The 25,405-nt window shown below is 39.5% G+C and overlaps 1 protein-coding gene across 10 annotated transcripts in view; it reads left to right on the top strand.

The window, feature by feature from the left end:
• The window catches only part of ZNF609 (zinc finger protein 609), a 237,744-nt gene that overhangs the window by 172,291 nt on the left and 40,048 nt on the right, over nucleotides 1-25,405 (top strand). The gene's annotated exons all lie outside the window — the stretch shown is intronic.

Genomic DNA, 25,405 nt, shown 5'->3' with positions numbered 1-25,405 from the left:
TGATTTCAGTATACCTTCTTTTTATAAAGAATCCAAGTCCTTGTGAAAGAATGTGTGGTTAGAGAGGCTGGCCCTCAGAGTCGCATCATGTCTCTGCATTAGTAACCGGGCTTTCAAAGCATCCCCACTCTGAGGAGTTTAGAGGCCCAGAGGAGCACAGCTAATTATCTCTGATGATCATAAGCAATCTTATCAGCCTGCCTGTGGAAATTCAGGCATTTCATTCTAGTCATTTCAATAAAAACCAGTCTGCCTCTCTGAATATTTTGCTGTGATCCAGTATTTATTTAAGGTTTTCCATGCAGTAGGTGCTGATGTGATACAGGGTGATACAGGTTAAGAACTCTGTGTTCTTGGCTCTCTCGTTGTTAGCAATATAGTAAAGTTTCAGCCTTCAGAATAACGTTGCTGATAAGGTTTTATTGTGTGCCTGAGACCATAATGCAAAAAGAAAAAGAAAATAATCCTATTGTGTTAGAAACTGATGCAGAGGCAGTGAAGAGACAGGTTGACCTAGAGGTTGACTCTGTATGTGTGTATGCAATATACAATCTGGAAATCACAAGTGGCTGTCTCTGATTTTAAAAATGTCATCTGCCTATGGCCAAATATCTAAACAGCCAGAGTCTGTTGGAATGACAAACATATCCAGATCACAGCTCTGCGCCACCAAGCAAACTTCAGGGCCTCTTGCTTCAATATATTGAAGATAGAAAACATCAATTTTCTGCCAATTTACTGTATTCTTCCCATCTTTATGGTAGTGACTCTCTCCAAGGGCAGTATGCTTTTTATGTATGTGAACCTGATAAAAACTCTGAGAGTGAGGCTAATAACCCTTTCACTCTCCTGAGAACAATGGTTACCTTTTTATCTGAGGATTCCTGTTCTCCCTCCCTGCCAGGGGGATGTTAGCACAGATTTTTCTTTTTTTTTTTTTTTTTTAATCGTTTGCTCTGAAAGAGTCTCTGGTTGTCACTGGCGGCCTATCACCAAGTTCCCCTGTTACACACTTTCAATGCACCGTGTACTTTATTTCACAGCACTTATCACAATTTGCAATTGTGTATATAATTGTATTTTTCTGTTAATGTCTATCTCTTCCACTGTTCCAAAAGTTCTATGAGCTCAGAGACTGTGTTTTGCTCACCATTATATCCCCAGTACTTAATGGTTGGCGTCTATAGTAGGCCCTCACAAATATTTATTTGAATGAATGGATGCTTACACCATCTCATTGTCATTTCTGGATCTATGTTAATATATATCTAATAGATACTATAAAATCAGATACTTTCCAGAATTCTATACCTTCTCTGAAACTCAGAATAAATATTACTTTCACCAAGTTTAAGATCACTCTAACTTATTTAAACCTGTAAGATGTTAGTCCTCTACGTTTAATACCATATTTTCTCCCACTTATCATGTTGTATTTCAGGGCTTATTACCTCTCTTTTCTTTTTCTTTCATCCCAAGGGAAAGAGAACTGTTCTGCAGTGATATATACTCTGCTTTCTGGCCGTCCCAGAGGGCCTTCACCGGAACTGTCTGTGGGCAAAGGTCTGAATTAGGATCAGAACTGGTTCACATTCCTTTTCATCTTTAAACAGAGATTTCCTGCAAAGATCATCCTCTGCAGATCTATAAGATCTAGTGTACTGAGTCAATTTTCAAGTTAATGATAAGAACTATATACAGATACTTTTTTTAAAAATCCTTCCAGCTTTCTAGGTTTTTTTGTCTGCTACCCCAACTTTTTATACTTTCTTGTCTCTTTGCCTGGCAAACTACTGTCTTCAAACTGAAAAACCCGTACGGCTTAGAGAGAAGCTATGAATGCTTGGCCTCTCAGGGGAATGGAGGATCCTGCGGTTCCTATAGAACTGAGACACCTTGCTGAGAACAGGTGTAGGGGTCATGACCTCAATTCTTCCTGATTTCTGTGCTTACCTGTCCTGCGTTGTTGCTTTCTTTCCTATCTCTCACTGTAAACCTTGCCTTGGAGGCATTTTGAAAGTCCTGCAGATCCCATCTCCTTTTTAGGCTGTTTGTGATTCAGCCAGCACTACAAAGATCCTCCTTAACTAGGCTCAACCTTAGGACTATTAAGAAGACCCAAGTATAACCTGGAGTGTCTTCCTTGGCTTTTTTAAGACGTATTCTTATTATGCAGAGGTCTGATTCCCCTGATTTCACTTTGTCCCACCTCACTTCAAATCAAAATAACAGGTTCCAAGTCTATTTCTGGTTCACAGATCTTACCTTAACCCATGGTCCTGGAAACACATACTTTTGTTGAGGCAAAATTGCTTACTGGCTTCCACGGCATTTTAAAGAAAGGCAAAGCTGACTTATTAGATAAGAATTCCAGGAAATGCTACAGGTTCTCCTTTCTAGACTACAGCACTAAGTCGAAGGCCATCACTAGTGATATATTTTACTTCAGCAAATGTGCTTTCTAGACAGAATTTGTGGTATAGTGGAAAGAGCCCTAGAGTGAAAATCAGGAGACCTCTATATCTCTGCCACTATTGTTGTGTGACCTTGGGCAAATTCCTTAACTTTTTTGGACTGTAGTTACCTCATCTCTTAAGTATAGTTGAACTAGATGACCAATAAGGACATATCCAGCTTTTAAGTTAATAGAATCTATGGCTTAAATCTTGGAGTCAGCGTGGATCCAATACTAGTTGACTATGGCATCTTGAAAATGAATCGTTTCAGAGCTTCCCTGGTGGTGCAGTGGTTAAGAATCCGCCTGCCAGTGCAGGCGACACGGGTTCGAGCCCTGGTCCGGGAAGATCCCACATGCCGTGAAGCAACTAAGCCCGTGCACCACAACTACTGAGCCCATGTGCCACAGCTACTGAAGCCTGCATCTCTGCTACCCAACCAGATGCAACCCAGAGCAGTTCTACTTTTGGGTGATTTATATGTTAAGCTCCTTTGTAAAACTATATTTGAAGAGGATTCTGCTGTTAAAAAAAAAAAAGCTTTGATAATCATTTATCTAGGTTCACCATCCCACTCCATGTAGAAATCCCTCTTACAACATCTCTAAAATTCTTCTTCTCCAGTCTTCTTTACCAAAATATTAGAAAGACAGAAGTTGTAGTGCTATAAGACCACATTTTTGAAGCTGAAATGAGTGCAACTACGTTGTATTCCAGAGGGTATGAAAAGCTCTGTGATAAGCTTGGCCTTATCCTCCACAGCTGAATTATAGCTTAATGATTTGGTGAGGAGGAGAAAGTTTTCAGTTTTTGCACTTGGTAAAGGTTTTGTCATATATGTGCACAAAAAAACATGGAAAGGCTATGCGTCCCCATCTCCACATCAGGGTATACATTTTTAGTCCAACAACTAGGAGTGTCTGCAGCTGTTTGAGATGAATTGTTTTAAGGAATAATAGTGCCCTAAAGCCATAGTAGTACAGGACAAATATCTCTGAACTAGAGTCTGGAGAGTTGAATTCCAGAACAGATTGTGCATTAAGCTACCCATGTGATCTTGGATAAGTCTCTGAACTTCTCCTGGCCTTAGATTTCTAATTTATGGGGGCTTGGGTTAGATCTGTCCTGTCCAGTAGAACGTTTTGTGGTGGAAATATACTCTCCAAAATGATAGTCTAGTGACACATGATATTGAGCGCCTGAAATGTGGCACGTGGAACTGAGGGACTGAATTTTAAATTTTATTAAATTTAAATATTCATATATAGCTAGTGGTTTACCATATTGAATATCATAGGGGCTAGGTGGTATTGAAATTACATATACTCTAAAAGTGTATATTTGCTCTGAGATGGAAAGAGTAATCTATGGGAGAAGGATGAGGGTGGTAAATAGCTGAGATGGAAAGAGTAATCTATGGGAGAAGGATGAGGGTGGTAAATAGCTGACATCTACACAGAGCCAGGGTGACTTCTGTGTACTCTGGCCCCTGTTACCTAGCAGAACAGTTGGCCCTGCTTCAAACTCTGTGGTTGAGCCCTGTACTTTTGGTCTGTGGGACAAAGTTTTCTCATTATCGGAGTAATAGGCAGTGGTTTTGCTTAGCAGGAAGTTAGTTAGCCTGTGGTAGCTCCGCGAGAACCTGCCTCAGCGGTTCTTATCCTCATCTGATTACAGATCCCGACTGTGGGTGTCTTTGTCCTTCTCACTAACAGGAAGAGGCTATCCATTAATCTTTCATGGAAATGGTAACCTTGATAGTTACCCTTGGTTTATTCTGTGTGGTTCTGATGTAGGAAAGTACTTGTGTGAACTATGAAATATCTAATTTTAGGTATTTGTACTGGAAAGCTAAGATGGTTCTCAGCTACTGATTTTTCTTTTTCCTTGGCTATAATTAACACTCCTTCACCTTCAGTCTTGCCTCAGGCAGCACTTACCTGGAGAGGGATGGTGCACAGTGACCAGGGTTTCTCCACTGCGTAGCCAATTGCTTACTAGTCTGACTCCTGCAGAAACAGCTCAACCTAATAGCACAGTCATAGAGAGCCAGCAGCCATTGTCTGGCACCACAAATCTCATAGCAACAGACCACCACATGGCAACGGCAGCCACACAAAGGAAACATTGGGGAAATCAACACTTACTTTCTCCTAGCCCCTCCTCTACACAGAACAACAGCCAACACATTCTTTCCACCTAGCAGTTTACTCCCAGGGGGTGCTTTAGGGCAGTTACGTGTCTGAACACCCCTGTGGATTACGTTACCTGTCCACTGTCATAGATTTAAATCCCGAAGCCCTAAAGAAAAAGTTCAGTTACAGCCTTTTTTGAGTTTCATTTTGCAAATTGCAAAATAAACTAAGAGATTCTTCTGTGCACTCTTACCCACGTCCTCCCTGCCTGCCAGCAAAGGACTGTCCGGCAGTTAAGTTGTCCAGGCTGCAGGCTTGCCAGATAGGTAAGGGATGTTTCAAATGAGATTCTTTTGGTATTTCAGTAACAAAACCCTCTCATATGGGCTCAAAGACAGACCTATGTTGTTATTAACGCCATCCTCTAACAAATAATTTAGTTCCTGATACTTATGTATGAACCCCGGAAGTGATACCTAGGCAATAAATATAGTTCTGGTATAAACTGGATCTAATCACTAGCCCCGGCTGATTGAGCTTTGGCACATGATTCCAAGGGGAAAAGGCTCCATTAGAGACCTTCGAATTTCCTTGACCTGTCGATAAGGGTATTTAACTGGTCTGATATTTAGTTTGCTCATTTGTAAAATGAGGAGATTGGACTGCATATCTCTGTGGTCCTTCCAGCTCTGATATTTGTGATTCTGTGATCATTTGTGTGGGACAGAAGAGGGAACTGTCTTTGTTAATCATTGGTTGTGGCGAGATCTGCTGGAAGATGTTGTACCCTCCCATTTCAGTGCTTACACTGCTAAGAACAGGTCCTGGGGCTTCTCACAGTGGTTAAGAATCCGCCTGCCAATGCAGGGGACACGGGTTCGAGCCCTGGTCCGGGAAAATCCCACATGCGGTGGAGCAACTAAGCCCGTGCGCCACAACTACTGAGCCTGTGCCCTAGAGCCCGCGAGCCACAACTGCTGAGCCCGCGTGCCACAACTACTGAAGCTCGCGTACCTAGAGCCCGTGCTCCACAAGAGAAGCCACCACAATGAGAAGCCTGCGCACTGCAAAGAAGAGTAGCCTCCGCTCGCCACAACTAGAGAAAGCCCGCACGCAGCAACCAAGACCCAACGCAGCCATAAATAAATTTATTTATTAAAAAAAGAAAACAGGTCCTGGCCCTGCCCTGATGGGTAAAGCTGCTATAACAATGATGGGCAGACGCTGTTAACAAACTTGGCAACTAGCCTTTTTCTCCCACAGCAGGAGTCACAGGCAGAGCTTTGCTTGCAGGTTGCTGCTGCTGCCTCTTGATACCAGTGAGATTTTCTCTCTCGCTCGCTCTCTCTCTTTCTCTCTTTCTCTCTCTCTTTCTCTCTCTCTTTCTCTTTCTCTCTCTCTTTCTCTTTCTCTTTCTCTCTCTCCACACCCCCTCTGTGTCTCTGACTATTCTGTGAAACGAGAGGCTGTTCTCTACCTCTTCTGCTACTTCATTATCCCATCTCCCTTAGGCTTTACAGAACAAAGAAATCATAGGGCATCAACTTTATAATTTAGGCAGCTGGAGATAATTTCCTCAGGATAGGATGGGTAGGTAGCTGATTCCCCCTGGCATGAGGCAGCAGTGCTAAATGGCCATGTGTTTTGTCTGCCAGCCTTAGGCTTTGTTAGGCCCTTTTAGGCTTCTCTGTATTTGAGTTAAATTATAGTGGCAAACCAGGCCCATGTACTTTTAGAGGGTTAGGGGTTAGGAAAAAATGGGAAGTGGGTGATTTATAGGCCCTGCTACTTGCTAATTACATAAGGAATTTTTGTTTAAACCGCTGTCCCTATGCTTACTCCTGCCAGAGCCTTTATTTCCCTTAGTTGCTGCCTTCATGGCCTTCTCCATAGCAACAAGGTCTATGACAAAAAAGCTGCGGGGAGAAATTGAGTAGCTCCCCTCCCACAAATTGTACTCTATTTTCTTTTTAGGATGTCTAAAAAAAGCCTGAAAGACTGCTATCAAATAATTTTCTACCCCCATTGAACTCATAATCAAATGAAACTTTTTACCCTTAACTAATTTAATGAACAACCTGCTTTCTTCTTATTTGACTCTGATTATTCCCATCTTTTGAAAAATTTCCCATATCATTCAGTACACTTGAAATACAGTGCATCTTCCCATTAAGCAATCTCCCCTCTGCTTTTTAGTTTTTACCCTGCTCCTTAGAATTGTTATATTTTAAAAATCTCCCAGAATTGAGTATCAATATGGAGAAAGAATGGATGAAGAAAGTAGGAACGCCCCCCCCCCCGCCACCCCCAGATGCTGTTGCATTAGATATTAGACTGGTCTGCCACCCTGGAGGTAGCACAGACTGCCTAAAGTATAGAACTAGTCTGCATTTCAGCTGCTCCTGGCACTGATCGACAGGAGTCACAAACCCAAAGTTTTTCTTTTTCGTTACTAGGTCTTATTTAACAATAATATAAATATAAGTATGTGCACAAATCATAGGTATACAGGTCCTTGAATTTTCAAGCGTGGTGTTACACATTTTGAACATAAATAGTGTATGTACTTGCTTATGTGTTTGTATACCCTTATAGCTATTCAACATTAGGCCAGTGAAATTCATCCGTGTTGTTGCATGTAGTTGTACTTTGTTTATTCTCATTATTTTACAGTATTTCATGAATATAATGTGAATATAACACTACTTACTTTCAGTTGTTGATGGACATTTGGGTTGTTTTTAGTTTGGGGCTGTTGTGAAAAATGTCGCTGTGAGAAAAATTTTTTTATTATTATTTATTTACTTACTTTTGGCTGCATTGGGTCTTCATTGCTGCACATGGGCTTTCTCTAGTTGCAGGGAGCAGGGGGTACTCTTCATTGCGGTGCGCGGGCTTCTCATTGCAGTGGCTCCTCTGGCTGCGGAGCACGGGCTCTAGGCCCGCGGGCTTCAGTAGTTGTGCCTCACAGGCTCTAGAGCGCAGGCTCAGTAGTTGTGGCACACGGGCTTAGTTGCTCTGCAGCATGTGGGATCTTCCTGGACCAGGGCTCGAACCCGTGTCCCCTGCATTGGCAGGCAGATTCTTAACCACTGCGCCACCAGGGAAGTCCCTCCGTGAACATTTTTGTACACATCTTTTGGGGAAATATATTCTTTTCTGTGTATTTCTATTATAGAAATATAAATATATTTCTATTTTGTGTATACTTAGGAATGGAATTCCTAGATCATGAGGTAGGTATATGATCAGCTTTAATAGATGTTGCCAGTTTCCCAAAGTATCTGAACCAATTTATACTCCTACTTCCAATTAGAATCCTGGTTGCTCTGCATCCTTGTCAACACTTGACCTTATGTCTTTTTCATTTTAGCCTTTCTGGTTGGTGTGTAGTGGTATCTCATTGTGGTGTTAGTTTGCATTTCCATGATAAGTCATGAAACTAAGCATCTTTTCATGTACTTATTGGACATTTGGAAATCTCATTTTATAAGTACATGTTCAAATCTTTTACCTATTTTTGGACTGGGTTGTATGTTTTCTTCTTACTGATTTGTTAGGAGTTCTTTATATAGTATGGTTAAGAGTACTTTGTCAGATTTATGTATCATAAATATCTTCTGTTTCCTACTTTTTCATGAATGGAAGTTCTTTGTTTTTATAAAGTCTGGTTTATCATTTTTTTCTTTTATAGTTAGTGCTTTTTTGTGTCCTGTTTAAGAAAACTTTGCCTTTCCCAAAATAATGATGATATTCTCCTATATTTTTTTTCTGAGAACTTTATTGTTTTTCATTTCATATTTAGATCTGTAGTGTATCTGAATTTGATTTTTTTTAGGATGTGAATTTAGAGTCAAGATTCTATTTTTTTTCATATGGATACATAATTGACCCAGCACTTTATTGAAAAGACCATCCTTTCCCCCACTGAAGTTCAGTGTCACATAAGTCATAAATCAAGTGACATATGAATGGGTTTATTTCTGGGCTCTCTCTTCTGTTCCAGTCATCCATCCGTCTAGTCTTGTGTCAATTCTATACTGTCTTAATAACTATAGCTTTATACGTCTTCATATCTCGTAGTGTAAGTCCTCCAACTTTATCATACTTCAAGATTGCCTTGGCTATTCTTGACCTTGTGCATTTCCATATAGATTTTAGGATCAGCTTGTAAATTTTTACTTGGGGAAAAAAGAAGAACCTGCTGAGATTTTGATTACATTGAGTCTACAGATCAATTTGGGAAAGACCTGAAGTTTTATCCTTTTATTTAAGCTTAGGATTACTCAGTTGGGGGGTGGTACAAAATCAGAGCAAGTCAGTGATATCACTTGAGGAGCTTGTTTAAAATACATGTTCGCTATCCCACACTCATATTCTGAATCATCAGGTTCAGGATGGAGCTTGGGCATGTTTATTGTGAAATAGCTCCCCAAGATTTATGATTTGCTTCCATCACCACTGTTTTCCACCCACCCTACTGGTGAACCACTGACCTAGACTGTAATCTCCTTGGCTAGTGGCAGTAATTCACTGAGGCTGAAGTAAAATCTGACTTGTTTAATCATTACCAGTCTGCTTTTGAGGCTGTATTAGTGGGCCGCCATAACAAAGTACCAAAAATTGGATGGCTTAAAACAACAAATTTATCGTCTCATGGCTCTGGAGGCCAGAAGTCAGAAATCGAGGTGTTGGCAGAGCTGTGTTCTCTCTGATGGTTTGAGGGAAGAATTCTTCCTTGCCTCTTCTAGCATCTGGTGTTTGCCAGCAGCCCTTGGTGTCCCTTGGCTTGTAGGTGCCATCACTCCAGTCGCATGACTTTCTTTTTCCTGTGTGCCTTCACATTTTCTTCTCTCTGAGTGAGTCTGTCACTGTGTTCAAATTTATCCTTTTTATTATGACACCAGTCATATTGGATTAGAGCCCACTTAAATGACCTCATTTTAACTTGACTGTCTGTGTAAGGACCCTATTTCAAAGTAAGATCACATTCTGAAGTACTGGGAGTTTGGACTTAAATATATCTTTTTGGGGAGGGACACAATTCAACCCATAACAGAGGCCATCAAAAATTTCAGAATACTTATTGTCACAAGTTAGAGAAAGGAAGGAAATCAAGAACTGCACAAAATAAAGAGAGGCATTGCTTCCCAAGCCAGTCTGAGCAGAAGAGGATCCACCCTCTGATCCCAGCTGGTCCTCTCCTACATTACTATTTCCCATCTCCTTGGCACCGAGAGCCTCAGTGTGGTTCAGTTCTACTCTGTTAACAAACCCTGAAAATGCCAAGTGGAGATTACCGGAAAGAAAAAGAAGCTTCAGTGTTTACCTACGTCTCTCAGCTTCTAGCTGAAGAAGGCTGAAAGGGAAAGTACCTCTTGTAGGCTAGCCCCTAGCTATATTCTTATCCTGATTCTTCCTGCTAGGTCATAAAGCAGTAAAACTGTGGACAAGTATGATTCCATCTCAACCCCAGGCAAGTATTTCCTCAGAGCTGTCCCATTGAGATGATACCTTCCTTCTTACTCCTGGTTTTCAGACAAGGACTGTAGCTGGACAGGCGAAGGCATGATGGCCTCTGCTGAGCCACCTCTCACTATGGGTATACACTGTGCGGTTACCTTACCAAGAGGAAAGGGAGGATGTGAGATTTCAGGGTGTGGTAAACCAGCCTTTGTTACACTTACACAGTTTCCATGGTGTGAGAACTTGTAGGTGGGAGGAGGAGCTATATCAGATCTTTAGCTTTCCTCCCCAGCCTCCTGGTCCCCGCAGTCTGGGGGTGGAGTGGTTTACATTTGGTGGACGTTCCACTTTGGCCTTACATCTCTAACCTGTACTAGGATATAGCTTTCTTTTCCTGCTTAGAGTTTTAGCAGCATCAGATCTACCTAGCCTACTCCCCAAATTGGTACTTGCCTAATAATGGTTTCAGCTGGGGTCTATTATATTTGTACCTGAATATCTGTGGAGAGAGAAGACAATAGTCATGGGAAAATGGTTCCAGGATGATGGGTGTTGCCTTTGTGCTTTCTTTGGCTCGTTCTGCCCCAAAAGATCCCAGAAATAAGGGTTTAGGATTTTTGTTTCCTGTCATTCCCAGAACGTTTTTGCTGCACATTAGAAAGTGGGGCGGGGATTTAAAAAGCCATGATGCTCAGGTCCCACCTAGCTAAATGAAATCAGAGTGGCTGTAGGTGGGAGCCAGGTGTCAGTAGTTTTTAAAGATCTCCAGGTGCATCCAGTGTGCAGCAAGTTGGGAACCACTGCTCCATAGGTTTCAAACATTTCTGGAGAAGACTTTATCCCAAATTGTTTTTTGGATAACCTCACAGATTTCTACTTAGAATGTTAGTAAAGGGCTCCTGGGAAGCCCTTTACCAGGAGCCCTTTACTAAGATTCTCTTTGGAAGTATTCTCTCTAAAGGAATAATAATTACATTTCTGCCTTTGGGTTTCTGGTTTTGAAAGGTCCATGCATGATTTCATCCTTCCCTACAGTCAAATCCATGACTTGTAGATGAATGGATTGCCAGGGTAAGTGAGATAAAAACCTGGAAATGTTGCTGTTAAGCCGATTTTAGGTTCTGCCTGCATGAGGTTTGTTAAGACATAAGAATTTATAGCATAGCAAAACATTCTCTCTAATAATTGTCACTGAAGTAGGCAGATTTGGGACTAGAGTTTTCCTTGAAATACGGCACTCTTTACCAAAGTTCCTGATATTACTACGTGGCAAACCCATAAAAAAATAGTTTTCAGATAACATCCAATTTAGGGGAAAAAAATCTTAGTTGGTAGATGAACCACAGATGGTCCTAATTTTCCCTAGTCTTTTCAAAATCTCTGAATGCTACCCACTCTTGTGAATTTCTGATTATGTGCACCCTCTCCCTGTATCTGTGATTTGAACTTTTGTCCTGGAAGAAACAGTGCTCAGAAATTTGCATAATCTCTAATCACTTGGCAAGACTAAATATTAGACAATAACATACCAGAGATCAGCTATGGGAAGTGAGCAATTCCTGCATTCCCCTAGTTGGGGCTTCCACAGAGGTAGTAGTACCCACAGTTCCAAACCAGCTTTCCTCACAGACATCCTTTTATAACTCCCTCCTCTCTCAGTCCTAGCCAGTTTCCTGCACTGTATTGCTGCAGGCCAAGCTGCAGCTATGCTTACAGGTTTCCAGAAACTGTGACTTATTTATTTTCTTATGATCTCTTCCTCTACCCCTATCTCTAGAGAGGACTAGAAAACCTGAAACTAGTATTGACTGGGAGCTGAGATTCGTTGCAGATGCATCCTCCTCCTTCTTGCCCTCACCCCTAACGTCAGTAAACAAGCATGTCTGTCTTTCCCCTTTAGAAAGAACTTGAAACTACACAGATCCCACTAGCAGGCTCTTGATCATTTAGTGGTGGCTGAAAGGACCTTTGGCCTGTAAAGAGGCTTGGGAAGAGTAAAGAGGACTCTACCAGGAAAGCAAAGAAAAGAGCACGGCTGAAGGTATATTCAGCTTCTATAGAACAGGACTAAATTGAGCAACAATTAGGCACCAGTGTAAAAAGTGTCAGCAAGAACCATTAGTGTTTATTCTTAACCACTCCCATTAGCACTGGACATTAGGCTTAGCTCTTTTTCTAAGGTGACAAGCTTTTTAAAAAAGAAGAGAGGGCTTCCCTGGTGGTGCAGTGGTTAAGAATCCGCCTGCCAATGCAGGGGACACAGGTTCGAGCCCTGGTCCGGGAAGATCCCACATGCCGTGGAGCAGCTAAGCTCGTGTGCCACAACTACCGAGTCTGCGCTCTAGAGCCCACGTGCCACAACTGCTGAAGCCCACGCACCTAGAGCCCGTACTCCGCAACAAGAGAAGCCACTGCAATGAGAAGCCCACACACTGCAACAAAGAGTAGCCCCGGCTCGCTGCAACTAGAGAAAGCCCGTGTGCAGCAACGAAGACCCAACACAGCCAAAAATAAATGAATAAATAAAGTTTTTTAAAAAAGAGAGAGAATAACAAAGAATAGAAACAGGGGTCTTTTTAAAATAACAGATGGTAGAACTGGTGTTTACACACCCAGGAATAAATCTCTTTACCAGAGCTTCTCTTAAGATGTGAGTCTTAGGGGTCGATTGTAAATTGCATAAAATGTATAAAACTATTTAATACCAAAGGGCTGTTGTCAAGTGTACTAGTTTTTAAATCCAAAGTAGACACTGTACACTGACATGCCATCTGTAGTTGGTGAGCCAAAATGATGAGCTCTTTATCCAGTGGGTAGCTTTGTTTTCATTATGAAAGTTGGTAAGTTGAAAGTTTGAAGTAAAGAAGCTTTTTTTTTTTTAGAAACAGCATATAGATTTATTCTTGTTTCTACAACTTTTCGTTAAACAGATTAATTATATTCTTCATGATCTTAATCTGTTTTTAGTAATCTTTTTTACAAAAGCATAAGTAATCCTTATTATGGTGATTTTCATAGTATTCCCCAGAACATATTTTAATGTTGATTTGAATTATTTTTATTTATTCAGGTATAGTTGATTTATGATGTAGCGAAGCTTTTATACATACCTTTGGACCAAGAGCTCCTCTACCAGGTCATATTCTAGTAAGAGGAGGAATTTGGACACTTAAAACAATCTTTGTTTTAAGCTGTATTATAATGTGCTTTGTATTCAGAATGAGAGGCAATAAACTATACCTCCTCCTACATTTTCTACCCCACTTACTAGCAACTACTTTTTCCCCCTGATGTTTTTTAAAAATTACATTTTTTAAAAACTGATTTAAAAAGTAATGCTTGGTTCCTTGGATATGACACCAAAAGCACAGGCAACAAAAGAAAAAATAGATAAATTGGATTCCATTAAAATTACAACATTTTGTTCATCAAAAAGACAGTATCAAGAGAATGAAAAAGACAACTCACAGAATGGGAAAAAATGTTTGCAAATCATATATCCAATAATGAATTAATATCCAGAATATATAAAGAACTCCTACCTCTCAACAACAAAAAAACAGAACGACCCAATTCAAAACTGAGCAAAGGACTTGAATAGATATTTTGCCAGAGAAGATATACAGATGATCAATAAGCACATGAAAAGATGCTCAGCATCATTAATCATAAGAGAAATGCAAATCAAAACCACAATGAGAAGAAGACGTGGCACATATATACAATTACTCAGCCATAAAAAGAAATGAAATTGAGTTATTTGTAGTGAGGTGGGTGGACCTAGAGTCTGTCATACAGAGTTAAGTAAGTCAGAAAGAGAAAAACAAATATCGTATGCTAACACATACATATGGAATCTAAAAAAAAAAAATGGTTCTGATGAACATAGGGGCAGGACAGGAATAAAGACATAGATGTAGAGAATGGACTTGAGGACACGGGCAGGGGGAAGTGTAAGTTGGGACAAAGTGAGAGAGCAACATTGACATATATACACTACCAAATGTAAAATAGATGGCTAGTGGGAAACAGCCGCATAGCACAGGGAGATCAGCTCAGTGCTTTGTGACCACCTAGAGGGGTGGGATAGGGAGGGTGGGAGAGAGACACAAGAGGGAGGGGATATGGGAATATATGTATACGTATAGCTGATTCACTTTGTTATACAGCAGAAACGAACACAACATTGTAAAGCAATTATATGCCAATAAAGATGTTAAAAAAAAAAACCACACAATGAGATACCACTTTACACCCCACTAGGGTGACCTTATTTTAAAAATGGAGAAATAAGTGTTGGAGAGGGTGTGGAGAAATTGGAACCTTTGTGGACTGCAGGTGGGAGCGTAAAATGTTGCAGCCATTGTGGAAAACAGTTTGATGGCTCATCAAAAAGTTAAACATAGAATTAACAAACGATCTAGCAATTCTGCTCCTAGGTATGTACCCAAAAGAGTTGAAAACAGGTGTTTAAACAAAACTTGTACACGAATATTCATAGCAGCATTATTCATAATAGCCAAAAGATGGAAACAACCCAGTGTCCATCAACAGATGAATGCATAAACAAAATGTGGTACATACTTACAGTGGAATAGCAATAGAAGGGAATGAAATTCTGATACATGCTACAATGTGGATAAACCTTGAAAATATTTTGCTAAGTGAAATAAGCCAGACACAAAAGAACAAATATTGTATGATTTCATTTATATCAAGTTATCTAGAATAGACAAATTTATAGAAACTGAAAGGAGAGAATAGAGTTACTAGGTGCTATGGGGCAGAGGGAATAGTTAGAGAGTTTCTGTTTCAGGTGATGAAAAAGTTTTGGAAACAGTAGTGATGGTTCCCCAAAAAAGTAACAGCTTTTTATTGTTGGAAATTTGGGAATAGAATAAAAAGGAGAAATCCTAAATCACAAAGAAGAAAATCATAAATCACCCAGAGATAAAACTCCTATTGTGATTTCGTTATGTTATACATACACTTTTTCTTTTTTTTTTTTCCTGGTACGCGGGCCTCTCACTGCTGCGGCCGCTTCCGCCGCGGAGCACAGGCTCCGGACGCGCAGGCCCAGCGGCCATGGCTCACGGGCCCAGCCGCTCCGCGGCACACGGGATCCTCCCAAACCAGGGCACGAACCCGCGTCCCCCGCATCGGCAGGCGGACCCCCCACCACTGCGCCACCAGGGAAGCCCCACTTTTTCTTTTTTTTAACAAATTGGTACCTGTCTCTGTATATTTGTAATCTTCTCTGTTTATAGAGGAAAATACCATGAACATTCTACCATGACATTAAATGGTCTCCTATAACATTTTAAATAACTACACATTATTCCATGTTAAGGATGTATCATGATTGATTTAGGTTAAGTTACATTCTTTTTTTTAATGGCTTATAAAAAGATACTTATGAAATTTTGCAGCTCTTTAAGAACCAAGCTTTGTTTCTCATATCATCAACAAAATACTCACAAAGGAAACACATTACAGATGGCCCTCCATATCCATGGGTTCTGAATCCACAGATTCAACCAAGCATGGAACAAAAATATTCAGGAAAATAAATTCCAGGAAATTCCAAAAAGCAAAACTTGAATTTGCCACTCACTGGCAACTGTGAACATTTTATTTACAACTATTTATATAGCTTTTACATTGTATTAGGTATTATAAGTAATCTAGGGGTGATTTAAGGTATGTGGAAGGATGTACATAGGTTATATGCAAATACTATGCCATTTTATAAAAGGGACTTGAGCATCCTTGGATTTTAGTATTGGGCGGGCGGTGGGTGGGGATGTGTTTTAGAACCAAGCCCCTGAAGATACTGAGGGATGACTGTATGTGTTTCATAATAGCCTTGAAGCTTTGGACTTTTGAGTTTCTGTCCCCTACTCTTGTTCTGTTTCTATCCTCTTGGTGCCTTTTGCTTACTTTGACATTTTCTTTTTGCTTCTTGCCTCTTCTGCTCCATATATTTTCCCCTTTGCCACCAGCATGCAGTTTTATTGCTGCTTCTGTTTCTTCTCTGGTAGAGAGAGGGCAAACATAAAATCAATAACCTGCTTCTCAGCCAGAAATAAACCTACAGGTGTTGATATCTTTCACTCTAGTCCACAATTTTATTCTCAAGTACAGTACATGGACTATTTAGTGTTTTACACCTGGAAATGTGAGCTGCTGAGAACCAAGAAAGTGTATCCTCATCTTGCGAGACAGCACAGTTAAAAATACAGGCTTTAGTTTAGAGCCAGACTGATTTGGATTCAGATCCTGGCTTTGCATCTTATTTAGCTATGTAACATTGGAACAAATTGCTCTAAGTTTCCATTTCTTCATCTGTACAATGGGAATGATAATACTTTGGGGGTTGTTCAGAGGATTAAATATGAAATAATATATGGAAGACTCTTAAACACAGTAAATGGAAACTATTATCTTAAAAGCCATCAAGGCTTCACCGAAATAATGTACACCCCACTCCCCCCGCCGAAAGAAAAATATATCAGAGAAAGCAACAAAGGATTTAACCCATTGTGTGTGGGACTAAGCATCTTTTTGTATCATTAGGATTTGGGAAACCTCTTCAACAACTTTAGTGAGATTATATTGGAGTCTGGGCATATTCAGTGTGTCATGATGGTTAAGGTCTAGGGTGCTGCTGATGGTTCATCTCATACGTGGAAGGGGAAGATGGTTACTTATTGCAAAACCTACAACAAATTTTGTCTGACAGCAGGACATAAAAGGCAAGAGTTTGAACTGACTGCAGCTTTGGTTGGACAAATTCAGATATTTGCTTCTAAATATGAGCCCAATGTAATAAAACGTGTCGGATTTTTACAGTCAATGTTTAACCCTTAGATGATTTTGAAAAAGTAGAATTTTAACTTGAAATGAAGCATCAGAAATATAAGACCCCCTTTTGTTGTATTTGTTGTTCAAAAAAAATCTAAATCTTTACACTACATTTTAATACCATAAACTCATTATTGCTATATAGGATGTTGTCACTTAGGCTTCCCAACACTCCTTCCCTGAACCCTAACCTGCATGTGCATGCACACGTACCCATGCTGCTGGAAATTTGGTGAACCACACGGGGTAGATAATCAGGAAGTGAAATTTTTAAGTAAGTAGTTGAGGAGTTCCTATTCTGCTGTCATCTCATCAGCCGGAGGTGAGATCTGATGTCTATCCAAACCCTGCCTTGATGGGTTGAACCAGTATTGGGGTTATTTATTCTGTTCAGTAGTTACCAAGTACCTGCTAAGTATTTATGTAGGGAAAAGGAAAAGATGTAGATGTTATTACCTCTTCTAATACAGCATCATTGGGGTTTGAGGGGGGAACACGGGTTACTTTTCATTTTTTACATGCATATATAGCGGCTCAGTAGAACCAATTTGACAGTCCAGAAACAGGCCCTAATTTATAATCAAACTAAGGGAAATGGAAAGGATTTTTTAGTAATAGCTATTGGCAAAACCCTATGTGAGGGAAAAAAGTTGATTTACAGACCCATCTTACACTATCTAACATAAATTTGTATAAAACTATACATATCCTGAATCATCACGTTGTAAACTTTAAATATCTGACAATTTTATTTGTCAATTATATGTTAATTTAAAAAAGAATTTAAAAATAAAAATAAATAAATAATTTCCAAAGTAGAAAAAATAAGTTTTTATGTGTGTACATGTATGTGTATATAAATACACACACACATATATTCAGGATTCTTAGGTATGTGGTTTTTTTAAAATTTTTGTAAAGCCATTCAGTTAAAATAATACATAATATCCAAATTTCTAGATAAAAAGGCTTAGCATAAAAGTAATGGAAGAAATCACAAAGAAGATTGATGGATTTTGGTTACTTCAGAAATGTAAACCTTCACTAAGTCAAAGAACATCTTAAACAACTTGGCCTAACGCTAGTCCTGTTTACTTTCAATGGGCTGGAATGAAAAGAAATTTATACCTTGACACATTTTTGCCATATAATGCCAAAAAGACAGCTTTGGTTCTTAAGTTTGTGGAGTTGTTTTTTCACATTTGCTTTGTATATGGGAGCTCGTTTTCAGGAAATCTTGTAGCTGAAGTATCTTCAAATAAATAATATGCAAATAACTAGCCCACCAAATAGCATGTACTAAGAGGTCTGCAGACCACAGCAGCTCTTCTTCAGCCTAGTTATTTTTAACTAGGAGACCAGGTAACTACTATAGGTGCCTGTTATTATGAAGGATTAGTTAGGAGCAGTGAGCCGTTGCTCAGCTTCTTTTCAGTTTGGGGGAGGGGGTGCCCAGCCAGTTAATCACTAACATTGGAGGGGAAAGAATGTAACACGAGCTTTTAATCTTGGACTATATGAGGAGAAAGCATCATTGACACATCAAGGACATAAGATGACCTAAAGGTTTGTGAGCTGCTTTGGCAGTGATAACTGATAGAGAGGGCCTGGTTAGAAGTTTGTCACAAGTGTTCTCCAGACACCAACACTGTAGTTTTGTACAGATGCTGCCCTCACAAGGAGGAAGTAGAAACTGTTCCACTTCTATTCACATGTTACATATTAGCTTTCTCACCTTACTCTCTGATTAACCACTGCCATCACCACCATCCCAAGCTCTCTGTATACTAGAAGTACGGTTCAAACAATTTTTTAAAAACAAACAAAAAATCCTTATAACATGAAATCTTGGAGCTCAGTTCACATCTCTCTATCATTATAGCCCATATTACATGAGATACTGAAAGTCTGTACGGAATGCACACTATGGCTGTTCCTAGACAGGGCTTCGATCTGGATATATCAGATGCCTGATGTAACAGTTTTGGGGAGCTACGATATGTATATCCAACAATAACTTTATTTTAAGCCAATTTTTAAAAACTTATTACTAATCTTTAAAGAACCCATTATTTCCTTAGGCAAGTTAGAATATTCATTACCTACCCTTGTTATTTCTGTGATCTTTCAGATTAGTAGTGGTAAACATTGCTGGTGATAATGTCTTCTGCTTTATATTAGGAATTCTGTCCCTTCATTCTAAATTATAAGTTTTCTGGAAGCAGAGGCTGAAAATTACTCAACCCTACTTCTCCACCCCAAACACACACAAATAGTACATTGCTTTGAATTAATAGTTCTTTGTAGATTGGATGAGAAACCATTGGGGTTTAAGTTGTCTGTGATTTAAATTTCTCAGCAGTGTCCAGGATTTCCCACTATCCAAGATGTAAGCCAAAAGGCAGTAAAATTAGTAGAGGAGCCATCAAGTTGTTAATGAGTCATAAATTACCTCTTACTCTTTATAATGTTAAAGGAAACTTGAGTTATAAAAGACAATGTGGTTGTTCTAGCACCATCTAGAGGAAAGCGTAAAAATGATTAACAACATTTTACAACTGCACCATATCAGTTCATTTAAATCCAAATACCACATCCTTCCTATCTCTCCTTTTTCACTAAATATGTCATATTTTCACTAAATATATAGTAAGATATAGTTCATTTGGCCATTCAACCAAACTTTATTCTGTCTTTATCAGCTGCTGCCTGTTATCTTTTTGTGTGTTTATCTGTTCCACCTGGATTGGTAAGACAGGATAGGGACCATGGCTTTTATTTCTGTATATTTCCATAGCTCCTAACTACTGATAAGAACTCATTAAATATTGATTATCAAATGATAGGTATGGATATTACAAATAACCTTATGGGTTAGATACAGTATAGCAAAATATAGATGATTCTTTTTTATTTTTTTACATCTTTATTGGAGTATAATTGCTCTACAATGGTGTGCCAGTTTCTGCTTTATAACAAAGTGAATCAGCCATACACATGTTCCCATATCTCTTCCCTCTTGCGTCTCCCTCCCTCCCACCCTCCCTATCCCACCCCTCTAGGTGGTCACAAAGCACTGAGCTGATCTCCCTGTGCTATGTGGCTACTTCCCACTAGCTACCTATTTTACGTCCGGTAGTGTATACATGTCCATGCCACTCTCTCGCTTTGTCACAGCTTACCCTTCCCCCTCCCCATATCCTCAAGTCCATTCTCTAGTAGGTCTGTGTCTTTATTCCTGTCTTACCCCTAGGTTCTTCATGACATTTTTTTTCTTATATTCCATATATATGTGCTAGCATACGGTATTTGTCTTTCTCTTTCTGACTTACTTCACTCTGTATGACAGACTCTAGGTCCATCCACCTCATTACAAATAGGTCAATTTCATTTCTTTTTATGGCTGAGTAATATTCCATTGTATATATGTGCCACATCTTCTTTATCCATTCATCCGATGATGGACACTTAGGTTGTTTCCATCTCCTGGCTATTGTAAATAGAGCTGCAATGAACATTTTGGTACATGACTCTTTTTGAATTATGGTTTTCTCAGGGTATGTGCCCAGTAGTGGGATTGCTGGGTCATATGGTAGTTCTATTTGTAGTTTTTTAAGGAACCTCCATACTGTTCTCCATAGTGGCTGTATCAATTCTACATTCCCACCAGCAGTGCAAGAGTGTTCCCTTTTCTCCACACCCTCTCCAGCATTTGTTGTTTCTAGATTTTTTGATGATGGCCATTCTGACTGGTGTGAGATGATACCTCATTGTAGTTTTGATTTGCATTTCTCTAATGATTAATGCTGTTGAGCATTCTTTCATGTGTTTGTTGGCAGTCTGTATATCTTCTTTGGAGAAATGTCTATTTAGGTCTTCTGCCCATTGTTGGATTGGGTTGTTTGTTTTTTTGTTATTGAGCTGCATGAGCTGCTTGTAAATTTTGGAAATTAATCCTTTGTCAGTTGCTTCCTTTGCAAATATTTTCTCCCATTCTGAGGGTTGTCTTTTGGTCTTGTTTATGGTTTCCTTTGCTGTGCAAAAGCTTTGAAGTTTCATTAGGTCCCATTTGTTTATTTTTGTTTTAATTTCCATTTCTCTAGGAGGTGGGTCAAAAAGGACCTTGCTGTGATTTATGTCATAGAGTGTTCTTCCTGTGTTTTCCTCTAAGAGTTTGATAGTTTCTGGCCTTACATTTAGGTCTTTAATCCATTTTGAGCTTATTTTTGTGTATGGTGTTAGGGAGTGATCTAATCTCATACTTTTACATGTACCTGTCCAGTTTTCCCAGCACCACTTATTGAAGAGGCTGTCCTTTCTCCACTGTACATTCCTACCTCCTTTATCAAAGATAAGGTGACCATATGTGCATGGGTTTATCTCTGGGCTTTCTATCCTGTTCCATTGATCTATATTTCTGTTTTTGTGCCAGTACCATACTGTCTTGATTACTGTAGCTTTGTAGTATAGTCTGAAGTCAGGGAGCCTGATTCCTCCAGCTCCATTTTTCGTTCTCAAGATTGCTTTGGCTATTCGGGGTCTTTTGTGTTTCCATACAAAGTGTGAAATTTTTTGTTCTAGTTCTGTGAAAAATGCCAGTGGTAGTTTGATAGGGATTGCATTGAGTCTGTAGATTGCTTTGGGTAGTAGAGTCATTTTCACAATGTTGATTCTTCCAATCCAAGAACATGGTATGTCTCTCCATCTATTTGTGTCATCTTTACTTTCTTTCATCAGTGTCTTATAATTTTCTGCATACAGGTCTTTTGTCTCCTTAGGTAGGTTTATTCCTAGATATTTTATTCTTTTTGTTGCAATGGTAGATGGGAGTGTTTTCTTGATTTCACTTTCAGATTTTTCATCATTAATGTATAGGAATGCCAGAGATTTCTGTGCATTAATTTTGTACCCTGCTACTTTACCAAATTCATTGATTAGCTCTAGTAGTTTTCTGGTAGCATCTTTAGGATTCTCTATGTATAGTATCATGTCATCTGCAAACAGTGACAGCTTTACTTCTTCTTTTCTGATTTGGATTCCTTTTGTTTCCTTTTCTTCTCTGATTGCTGTGGCTAAAACTTCCAAAACTATGTTGAATAAGAGTGGTGAGAGTGGGCAACCTTGTCTTGTTCCTGATCTTGGTGGAAATGCTTTCAGTTTTTCACCATTGAAGACGATGTTGGCTGTGGGTTTGTCATATATGGCCTTTATTATGTTGAGGAAATGTCCCTCTATGGCTCCTTTCTGGAGGGTTTTTATCATAAATGGGTGTTGAATTTTGTCAAAAGCTTTCTCTGCATCTATTGAGGTGATCATATGGTTTTTCTCCTTCAGTTTGTTAATATGGTGTATCACGTTGATTGATTTGCATATATTGAAGAATCCTTGCATTCCTGGGATAAACCCCCCTTGACCATGGTGTATGATCCTTTTAATGTGCTGTTGGATTCTGTTTGCTAGTATTTTGTTGAGGATTTTTGCATCTATGTTCATCAGTGATATTGGCCTGTGGTTTTCTTTCTTTGTGACATCCTTGTCTGGTTTTGGTATCAGGGTGATGGTGGCCTCATAGAATGAGTTTGGGAGTGTTCCTCCCTCTGCTATATTTTGGAAGAGTTTGAGAAGGATAGGTGTTAGCTCTTCTCTAAATGTTTGATAGAATTCACCTGTGAAGCCATCTGGTCCTGGGCTTTTGTTTGTTGGAAGATTTTTAGTCACAGTTTCAATTTCAGTGCTTGTGATTGGTCTGTTCATATTTTCTATTTCTTCCTGATTCAGTCTTGGCAGGTTGTGCCTTTCTAAGAATGTGTCCATTTCTTCCAGGTTGTCCATTTTATTGGCATAGAGTTGCTTGTAGTAAGTTGTAGTAACTCTAACAAAGAGTAGCCCCCGCTCGCCACAACTAGGGAAAGCCTGTGCACAGCAACCAAGACCCAATAAATAAATAAATAAATTTATTTATTTATTTTAAAAAACCTGAAAACCATAACCTTCATTCTTAACCATATTTAGAAAACAGAGTGGTGAGCAGCAGCTGTTGGGGGAGGGCAAATTAAGCCACCCAGCACACCAATCAAAAGTTTTTATCTTGTTTTCTATCTATAATTTAATTAATTAATTTTTGTTTTTTGCGGGGGCTGCATTGGGTCTTCATTGCTGTGCACAGGCTTTCTCTAGTTGCAGCGAGCAGGGGCTACTCTTCATTGCAGTGCACGGGCTTCTCATTGCAGTGGCTTCTCTTATTGTGGAGCACGGGCTCTAGGCACGCGGGAGTCAGTAGTTGCAGCACGCGGGCTCAGTAGTTGTGGCTCTCAGGCTCTAGAGCGCAGGCTCAGTAGTTGTGGCTCACAGGCTTAGTTGCTCCGCGGGATGTGGGATCTTCCCAGACCAGGGCTTGAACCCGTGTACCCTGCATTGGCAGGCGGATTCTTAACCACTATGCCACCAGGGAAGCCCTATAATTTATTTTAATGCATTAGTGTACCAATCAGTAATTAACAAGTATTTTTTTTAGCATGAAGTATTAGACTGTCTTCTTCAGATCTTCTTCCTGCTCTCCAACACGTAGCCTCAGCTCATTATCACATGGTTTCACTCTTCCTTATGTGTACCAAGCTCATCCCGGATCCTCTTAAGAGTTACCAAAATCCTATTCTTTCTCTGATCTGTCACACTGCATGTCTATACCACAGTATGTGTAGCATATTTTTTTAGTAATGATTTGATACATATTCATTTCCCTCCCCCCAAATAGAATAAGATTTTCAGTTAAGTGAAAGTTTTGAATCTCTACTAGCACTTGGCACAGTGATGGAGTATAATAAGTAAGATATATTTGCTGGCTTATTGCATGAAAGCACTGTTTGAGGTACACTAATCTGACAGTAGTTTACTGGCTGGATTGACAGAAAGAATTAAAGATTGGAGTTAGGAGCATAATTCAAAGTCTGTTAGAATAATCTAGAGGTGAGTTAACGAGGACCTGGATTCTGATGGTTGTGGTTGGGGATGGGGAAGAAGATATTATTCAGAGAGAGTTCAAAGGCAGAACGTACAGGCCGTGGTGACTGGCTCGTATCCAGATGCCACAGAAAGCCAGCTCTGCTTCCTCCTTTTTCAGCCCATGATCCCTTTTCGTTATGCCCCAAATTCCCTGCTTCCTTTAGAGATCATCAGTTGCCTCTCTTCAGGGTCCCAAATTCTCATAACTTAGGAGAATTCCAACTGGGCAAGTGGATCCCCACAAGGCAGAACTGACAGCAGTGGTAGAACTGGCTGGTCCCCAACTTTCTGTCTTCCAGCATGAAGATAGCAGCAGCTTAGTTAACATCTTTATAAAAAGGCAGAAGTAAAATAATGCTTGGGTTGTATCCCTTAAGTCAGCAGTTTTAAAACTTTTTAAACTTAGGACTCCTTTCCATCCTTAAAAATTATTAAGGACCTCTAAGAGCTTTTGTTTATATCTATTGATATTATAGTTATTGATATTTGCCCTAACAGAAATTAAAACTGAGAACCTATTAAAAATAGAATAGACTTGAGGACATGGAGAGGGGGAAGGGTAAGCTGGGACGAAGTGAGAGAGTGGCACGGACTTATATATACTGCCAAATGGAAAATAGATAGCTAGTGCGAAGCAGCCGCATAGCACAGGGAGATCAGCTTGGTGCTTTGTGACCGCCTAGAGGGGTGGGATAGGGAGGGTGGGAGGGAGATGCAAGAGGGAGGGAATATGGGGATATATGTATACGTATAGCTGATTCACTTTCTTATACAGCAGAAACTAACACAACATTGTAAAGCAATTATACTCCAATAAAGATTAAAAAATACATGTATTTATTAATCTATTTAAAAATAACAATAATAAACGTTTTACATGTTACCATATTTATGAAAATAACTACAGTTTCTAAAACAAAAATATTTAGTAAGAAGAGTAGCATTATTTTACATTTTTACAAATCTTTTTAGTGTTCGGCTTAATAGGAGACACTGGATTCTCATGTGTACTTCTATATCCAATTTGTCGAAATATCACGTCATGCCTCTGGAAAACTCTTATGTACACTCATGAGAGAATGAAAATAAAAAGCCAAATTTGTCTTAGTATTATTATGAAAATAGTTTTGACTTTGCAAAACCCCTTGAAACTGTCTTTGGGACTGCCAGACATCCCTGAACCATACTTTGAGAATCACTGCCTTAAGCAATGTTTTTTAGTTTCTCTGTCTAAGAGAGTCTTAAAGATGTATGTTTCATTTTATTGCCATGTCTTAGCATTCTTGGCACCTATACTGAGACCCTCATTACCTGTTGGTAGAAATAACACACTTAAAAGAGGAATAAAAACAAGTCTTCAATTTTTAAAAATTTGTTTATTGGACATTGATCACATACACCCCACACTGCATTCAAAGCTCACTGACAAATTAGTTGTAGGGAGTTACCAAAAATGGTTTTGTCTGACTAACTGATTCCTTT

Source organism: Orcinus orca, chromosome 2 (genome assembly GCF_937001465.1).
Source record: "Orcinus orca chromosome 2, mOrcOrc1.1, whole genome shotgun sequence".
In the NCBI taxonomy this organism is placed as follows: Eukaryota; Metazoa; Chordata; class Mammalia; order Artiodactyla; family Delphinidae; genus Orcinus; species Orcinus orca.
Note: the sequence above shows the minus strand (reverse complement) of the source record. Positions and strands in the feature narration are given on the sequence as shown.